Source organism: Apteryx rowi, unplaced genomic scaffold (assembly GCF_003343035.1).
Source record: "Apteryx rowi isolate R43461 unplaced genomic scaffold, aptRow1 scaffold_277, whole genome shotgun sequence".
NCBI classification, from domain to species: domain Eukaryota; kingdom Metazoa; phylum Chordata; class Aves; order Apterygiformes; family Apterygidae; genus Apteryx; species Apteryx rowi.
In genome coordinates, this window is record NW_020449163.1 from 938,719 (window position 1) to 947,408 (window position 8,690).

Genomic DNA, 8,690 nt, shown 5'->3' on the forward strand with positions numbered 1-8,690 from the left:
TTGCTCAAGTGTATCAGCAATATTGCATTTCTGAGATGCATCAGTATCTTGTTTGTTGTTTTTCAGTCTTTTGTAATACTGTTCCTTGGGAACTTAAGTTGGATCTTGGGCATGTGCATCCATTGAAACTGCTATACCTCTGATCTAACTGTGACCAAGAAGTCTTAAAAGTGCCTCCAGTTAACTCCCCCCCCCCCCCAAAAAAAAAAAAAAAAAAAACACACAACCAAACAAACCTGAATACTGTTTAGAATTTGATGTCATCCTTTTTTACCCCAGAGTTCAGTGAGGACTGTTTAAAGCATCACAGCTCCTTTTAGATGCATTTTCTCAAGGGTCTTAACACTTGTTTCTGTTACAGTAACAACCTGTAATGGGAGTACTGTTCTGTAACTGGAAATTCTTGGACTGTGCTGCTGCTTTTAACTTAATGGACATGAGCTATTTGAATGAGAAGCTTTGTCTGCTTTTCTTTTATGGCTTTCTTCTTTGCTAGTATTTAATAGCTCTTCTCTTTCAGTTCTTAATACTACTGTCCAATGCTGGAAGCATTTTGGAACTCGCTGTGGTTCTGCAAACTATTAAAAGATTGCTCTGAGTTTCTGGAGCTTGAAGGTAGCCTCACCACTCTTTTCCATCTGCACGTTGAAAGATACAGCAACATGTAGTTATGTTTGCATTTTATTCTCTTGCTCCTCACTGTCAAGAAGGTGCCTGCTAGTCTTTTGTTCCATATGGGTCATCTCTTTAAAGGGAATTTCTATTGATGAGTTTTTAGAACATCTTTTCCAGCAACTAATAGCTGTTTGTCCAGGCCTTTGTCTCATTAGTTCACTTACTGATTACATTCTAGGATTTAGTTCTAAAACTCAGTTTTACTGTGGCTGCATGTCTGTCAGTTGTCTTCATTTGATATTAATTTCCTATTCGGAGCTTTAGTCTCACATAATGTGTTCAACCAATGTGCATGATTCCTTGCGTTTTACAAATCCTATTGTAAGTTGCTGTACCAAGGTGCTGCTTCTCCCCTCCTGATACTTAGATATATATATAATATATAATATTCTCCCATAGGAGGTAGGCCAGGAAACTACTTAACCAAATATCTACCTTTTTTTTTTCTGATTGTTACATAAAGTGCTGAATTCTCCTGGACCTGTATTTATGCAGTATTCATTCAAATTGAAATATTCAAATTGAAATGAAGCATTAGTAATGTCCCTAAGACATTACTAATAAGAGCGCTAGAATCAAGTTGTCATGATCTTTGGGTGAAATAACCCTTTCTCATCTTTGACCTGGAGTAGTTATTGTTTTTGCTGTTGGAACAGTTGGGCTTCTGCAAACCTGTGGAGTAATCTCAGTGCAGTAGCTTATCTGTGTACATACTATAGAGATACAGCCTAATGTTTAAAGTTCATGAATGCTTGCATCATTTCAAGAGTCTTAATGTCCATTCCTTATTCATGTTAGTGAAGACTTATTCAAATGGGGATCTCAGTTGACTTTCTAAATATTAGATAAGGTCATACAGTTGGATGCCAAGAGGAGTATTTGGTAGGTGAAGATGGAAAACAGTCAAAGTTCTGACAGTTACTTTCTGTTACATGTGAATTAGCTTACTGCAACTAAGAAATTAACTGGAAAATTTTATTGGTGATAGTGCTTTACTAAACTGGGATTTTTAAGAAGCAGAAATGTATGTGAACAGATACATAACTCCTTACTGATGGTACTGAGTAGTACTTGATTTGGATATTCCAAGAAAGAGGCAGATATTCCAGCTCCTTCAGGAATTTACTGTTTCTTGTTTACCAAATTCTAGCATCAAGCCTCACTCAACCTTCTCCTGCACTGGCTCCTGTTACTTGCTGAGCTTTTATATAGGGCTTTCACTTGTTTTTAAATCACCTTACAGAAATTAATATGGCTGTCCATTTTTTACATATGAGAACCGAGAGGCAAGAGAAGTAGCTTGTGTAAGTAGTAGAGTTAGCTGCAAGCAGTTACCTTCTCTAACTGGTAAGTCGGCCCTTCTCATATGAAAATGTGGCCCCTGCTTCCCTCAGCTGTGGTAAGACCTTTTTTAATACTAACTTGATAGAGTAATAGATCTCAGACTCGTTGCTTTCTGGCCAGCTGTGTTTCAGATGCAACAGCTTCAGGATACAGTATCTCTTCTGTCTCTGGAGGTCCTTTTGCAGCTTGGATTTGACCAGGATAGTTAATGAAATGAGAATGTGAAATGTGTGTACTTTTTATCAAATGTGTACTGAGACCTCCGTTTAAGAAAAATAAGGATGAACTCAATAGATGGATTTTAGTAATTCTCAAACATAGCTTGTGGCTTCTCTCCCTCTCYAGCAGAAGTATATCCCATTTGATACTGATCAAGACATAGTTACCTGTATGTTCTTCAGAAACCTATTGCTATAAATGGATTTTAAGTTTGCACAGATAATACAAACCATTTTTTAGCAAAGGTTTCCAAAACAAAAAAATTGATCCTAAACTATATCTGGCTCTGCAGCTGCTAGGAGTTGCCTATAGATGGGTAATAAGAAAAGCTTTAAATAAAATGTTCTGTGCCACTAAACATGCTGTAGTGATAGGACTTGTTAGAGGTACTCTTATAATCTTTGGAGATGGAATTTGACTCAGCTTTAACAAGTTTATTCTTAGACCAGTTAGCCCAATTTGTATATGTGAGTAGGTATTAGCTGTTGGCCTACTCTCTGTCCTGGAGCCCTGGAAAGCCAGAAGTAGTAGCTGCTGCTGTGTGAACATCAGCTTTTGTGCTGCTGCTGGGGCAGTAGGGGTTATACCAGTGCTATGGCAAAAGGGACTGGTACTGTTCTCTATCTCCTTAGCAGCAGTATAGACCTCGTTCCTCCATAGCTTTCTGTTCGGACTTGGCTTCTTGTGATTTGGAGGCAGCAAAACCTAGTTTCCTGGTATTTCTGAGAAGCTATGGCTTAGCTCTGAATAAAACCCAATAAAACCCTTTGTTTGCAATTAGGAAGTAGTTGATAAAAAATTAAATCTAAAATAAAACTCTTCCCACTCAAGCTTATTGGCCCTGGGCCTTGAGTGCTTCATCCTGATGACTCAAGCCTGCTGTGAAAGCTACAGAACATTCAAGATCTCGGAGATTGCAAGAGTCTTCAGGGGAAAAAGAAATTGGAGCAAGACACAGGCCAGAAGACTACAGGTCCTTGCTTAGAGTTGCCATGATGGCATGCTGCATTACACTAAAGGATTGTGCAAAGCTAAAGGAATGTTTCCCCAAATACCCAATTAGCAATCATAAATTGAGGTGGAAACAGGTATGAGCACAGAAGAAATAGTATATTTAGCACTGGTAAAACAGAGGCAATTTCTAGTAGTGTCCAAAATACAAAACATAAATCTAAAAGGCAGCTGCTTCAAAAAACAAGTGAAAAGTCTGACCCTCTAAAAGGGCTGTTTCATAGCAGTCTTTTCATTTCAAATCTCTAGTACAATAACAATAAGTGATCAAAATATGTTAAGTGCCTTGTCTATCTGATGGATTTCTTACATAAAACTGTTAATAAAATCTCAATAGATACTTAACATGCTTTTGCAGAATGATAAGTGGTAAATAAAACCATTAGCTTTAGACTAAAGATCTTTATTTCTGATTAACTTTTTAATGAATGCTTTAGTTGAATCTTCAACAGAATGCTTCAGGTGTCTGTCACTTCTAGACAGCAAGAAGATTTCTAATAAATTCCACTTATTTGAGGAGATAGAAAAAAAATGTATCTTTAACTAAATCGGTTGTAAATATTTTCATACTCTTTACCACCCTTTTCACTACAAAAGGGGGATTAACTTTTTAATAGTGTTCAAAAGAACTACATCCAGTTTTCCCAGTTTTGCACAGTAAACTGCATTATATTGAGTTTTGTAACAAAATTGAATTGCATACATTTATATGCATCTTCCCAATTAGTTGCCTAAATAAGGCTTGGAATAACCAATTGAGGGCATAATTAGAAAAACCTTGGATGAGAGGAGAGATCCTGTGATTCCTCATTGCTTTTTACAAAGTGTAACCCTCTCTGCTCGTGCCAAAATGCGTGCAGGTATTTGGCAAAGCAGAATTCTTCACTTACCCTAGTAGTAGCAATTTACACTTGTTTGAACTTTACCCAGTTTCTCACCGTGCTGCAAAGTGCAAATGGAAAACCTGATCACTCCTGCTTGATGCAGGAGGGTGTAGAGCTCTGCACTAATAAATGTATGGATTTACAAGAAGTACTGCACTGGATAGAAACAAATTTTATCAAAGCATTTTAACTCTGAGGTAAACAATTATTTCCTAATGGGGTTTCTAGGGGCAGCATCTTGCTGCTGATTGAAATTCTGCTGACTGAAATGTGATTCTTCACATTTGTTAAATTGTTTATAGTTAAATGGTTGTTACAGAGCAGTATTTAACTATTTAGTTAATGTGTCTTGTGTTTTGCATTAAATTATTCTAAAATATATATATACACATATAAACAACTCTGAAATGTCTAGGATGCTTATTTTGGTGTTTCCAGTTGATGAGATTTCTAGTGAGAAAAATGCTCTTAAACCTCTTTAACTATAACATGTATTTCATGTGGCACTGAATTAGTACTAGATCTCCTTTTATGTCAAATCAAAACTATAACAAAATTGTTATAAAAGGCAAATAATCTGAAAGTATGGAAGCTTTACATATCTTAAGGTAAAACTACTAGTGAGAGCACAGTATTCTGGAAACAATTCAGAGTTAAAGTATCCATTTAGATTTTATGCTGTGCTTTAATTAATGTACCTTGATATCAGGTGCTTGAGTTGTCTTCGTCTTGAATTTCTGCGTAGACAGTCCTAAAGAGGTGACACTAGCTGTATCCTATTCTGGTACTTACTCTGCTGCTTCTGTAATAAGACTTCTGTAGTCCAGGACAGGGGGAGGGGAGCTTTTCTATTTCACAGGAATTTTGACACAAGATTTTAGTTGAAATTCTGTCTCCATTAAAAAGTGCAGAAGTGTCTTTAAATGGTTTGTATGTTTGAAAATGGAGTGGAGGAACTTCAGGTTGAAGTCACTGCATCAAAACACCTTGTATTTCATAGCTCTAAGTTTTCAGAGGTATGTCTGATAGTTACTGTCTGTGAAGTGGGTAGCAAAATAGTTTTTAGTGTCTAGGTCTGTGTTATGGAACTGGAAACATGACATTTGAAAGTAGATTTCTCATCTGTCTATGATTACTGCTTTATGGCAGTCTGGGTTATCACAAGGGAATATTATCTCTAATGTTGACGTCCCTTTCTGTATTGGAGAAGGCTTTGCCCCCACAACAGTCATTAATGTTGTCAGACATCCTTTAAATTCAAGCCCTGGGGTGTAGATCTGCTAATCCTGTGGTGTTGGTAAGCTGTGGTGCCCAGGATACTCATTCTGGAGCCATCTGTGACCTGATGTGCTTATAATAACACAGGGAAAGCTGCACTTTCACTTCTTACCCACACACTTAGTGATCCTTCCCCATATGCTTTAACAGTAGTATGAGAAAAACAGCACAATTACATGGCACCCTGATGGGACTGCATGCTGCTTTTTCATACAATCAAAGAAACCAATGCGTGGAGGAAAAATGATGAGGTACAGAGACAAGGAAGGAGGAAAAACAGTGCAAATGCTAAAAGAAAAGCTCAAAAGGGGAGGAGGGGGAAGGTAGAAGTTATGTTGAAGAACATAGAAAACAGATGGAAAGGTAAAGTTACTACACACAATCCACTGTTGATACTTGCTTTATAATTGAAAACTGACAGGTAACTTGCATTTTCCCATAATGTCTTTTGCCTACATTTAACATTTTTTGCTATTTTATTCAAACATGCCATCCTTCAGAGATGTAGTGTATTTTGATGTTATGCTTTAGGCTACTGACCTTTAATTAGCCCATGCTGATGGTTGTGTGTTAAGAGGACTTGAATGTGAACGGAGACTACTCAGCAATTTGTATGTTTTCCCACTGAACTTGAGGGGAAAGTGGAGAAAGCAGTTGTGAGTAGATCTCATCCATCACAATATCAACTCCTTACTGAAATATTCTGCAGTTGTAGTTATAAATGAATTTAGATGCTAATGTGTGTTTTACTGAGTATATTTTTACATAGCAATTGCATTTGTTTTACACCCTTACCCACTGTAGGGAGAAGGGTATTCTTAAGTGGGAAAAGTACAGCAAGTATGCTTCCATGTTGTGTCTGTAGGGGGCAAGGATTGGAAGCAGATTCAGGTTTAATCAAGGGAGTTTCAAGGGTTACTGAACAGGTTCCTGGCCCTGTAGGAGGGAAGTCTGAAGGGAGTGAGCAAAGTTACAGACTTGGTTTTCAAGGCTGGGTTTTGGATGCATGTAAGCTCCTCAGGAAAGATGGGCAGGGAAGGTGAAGGAGAAGGTTTGCTCTCTGTGAAAAAGCAGCTTGAATGTAGGGGCTCCTGCATGGGATGGATGACAGGCTGGTTGAGTAAGGATCAAAGGAAAGGCCATTAAGGGTGACATTGTAGTTGGCTGGTATTTTTTTGTTTAACAGTCATGATGAGAAGTTGGATTTATGCTTCCAGAATATGTCAGTGAGATTAACATGGTGGGGCACAAGCAATCCAGCMGATCTCTGGAAGGTGTCTTGAGAGAGATGCTGCATGGGCCAAGCAGGGATGAAGTACAGCTTGATCTGTTCAGTAATGAGGAAGAATTATTTGGGGATCTGATAGTGGCAGCCATGGATGTGGTGACCCCAATGTAGTGGAGCTTGAGATCCTGAAGGGAGTGAGGAATGTGGGTAATATGCAGACCCTGGACTTTGAGAGCAAACTTTGGCTTATTYGGAGAACTGTTACAGCTGCCTACCATAGGATCCCACCTGAAAGATAAAGGAGCTTAGGAAAGCTGGCAGATTTTTAAGAACAGCCTTTTTCAACTACAAGAATGGTACCTCCCAGAAGTTGGGAAGACAAGTAGATGAACTGGGAGACCAGCTTGGCTAAAAAGAGAACTTGAACTTGCTTTAGTGCAAAAATGCAGCATGATGGAGGCTGGGACAGGGTACAAACAAGGARTTTATAGCTGTTGCCCAGACATGTAAGAATTGTGTTGGAAACCTAGAGGTCACCTAGAGTTGATGCACTTGAGGGCTGTTGAGAGTAAGAACACGAGCTTCCACAGTTATGTTAGCAGTAAAAGGCTGAATGATGAAAAAGTGTGCCCACTGTTGAATGGGGCAGGTGATTTAGTGACAGTGGACACAGATAAGGCTGTACTCAGTACTGCCTTTTCCTCAGTCTCCCTGGCTTGTGTGCTCAGAGGTGAGGTTCAAGGAGGAGAGGAACTACCAGCAATGGAAGAGAACTGAGGCAGAGATTACATGAGAGAACCTGAACCATACAAACCTTTGAAACCAGATGGACTGCATCTGGGGGTGCTAGAAGAGCTGGCTGATATCTTAGTGAGGCTGCTCTCTATACTTTTCAGGAGGGTGTTGAGAGTGAGGGAGGTCCCCAACAACTGAAAAAAGCAAATGTTTTACCCATCTTTAAAAGACAGAAGGACAATTCAGGAAACTACAAGGTGATCAGCCTCACTTCAGTCCCTGGAAAAATCATGGAGTGAGTCATCTTGGAACACATTTACTGTCTCCTGTGCATCCATAAAGGGTGCGTCATACCTCACCAACCTGGTTGTGTTCTGGGGTAAAATGGTTGGATTTGTGGACAAGGGGAGAGTTGTGGATGTTAATTATGGCAGCTTCAGTAGGACAGTTACCATTTGCTTCCACCCTATTCTCATGTCAATTTAGGATACTATAGTCTGGAGGGCTGGACAACTTGATGGGCAGAAAACTGGTTGCATAGTGGTTGTGGTTAAGGGGTCATATTCTGCCTGGAGGGCAGCAACAAGTGGAGACCTGTAGTGTTTAACAACTTCATCATGATCGGACAGTGTATTTGCACCCATCTCCTCCTAGCCCCCCATTTCTGTTCTGCCTCAGCAGCAGCCTACCACGATGGTTAGTGGCCAGAGTACTTCCTCTGTGAGGACAGGCTGAGGGAGCTGGGCTTGGTTAACTTAGAGAAGAGATGGCTTTAGGGTGGGCCTAATAGCTCTAACTCTTTAGTGCCTAAGAGGAGGAGTCAGGCTCTTCACTGAAGTGTGCACCGTGGGAGGATGAGAGAGAGAGCAGAGAAACTGCAACAGGAGGGGTTTGGACTGGATATCAAGAAAACCCTTTTCCACCCTGAGGGCAGCTGTGCAGTGTAAGAGCCTGCCCAGAGAGGCTGCGTGGTCCCCATACTTGGGTGTTTACAGGAGCTGGCTCTAAAAGCCTGGGTCTGCTTTCGTGGCAGACCCTGCTGGGGGGGGAGGGCTGGAGACCGTGAGGCCGCGCCTGTGCTCGCGGTGTGTGTGGGGTGAGCCCAGGTGCCACGTCAAGGTGCGGGGCTGAATGGAGCGAGGCAGGTTTCTTACCCCCCCGCCCCCGGGGGAGGGCGCAGAGCGGGGCTGGGGGAGGAGGGGAAGGGACCGGAGTGGCGGTGGCGGCGGGGAGCGCGGGGCAGACCGGGTCCAGCCGCGGGCTGTGGCTGAGGCGGCGGGAGAGGGGCGCGGAGGAGGCGGGCGGCGCCGGGGCCC

At 41.0% G+C, this 8,690-nt stretch overlaps 1 protein-coding gene across 2 annotated transcripts in view; it reads left to right on the forward strand.

Annotated features, from left to right (window-relative positions):
• The window catches only part of RFTN1 (raftlin, lipid raft linker 1), a 118,523-nt gene that overhangs the window by 12,008 nt on the left and 97,825 nt on the right, over positions 1-8,690 (forward strand). Inside the window, exon 1 of one of the 2 annotated variants that reach the window (XM_026068621.1) lies at positions 8,256-8,317. The exons of the other annotated variant lie outside the window; for it this stretch is intronic. The gene's annotated coding sequence lies outside the window, so the exon portion shown is untranslated. Of the gene's footprint in view, positions 1-8,255; positions 8,318-8,690 lie in introns of those variants that run through there. 2 annotated transcript variants of the gene reach the window in all.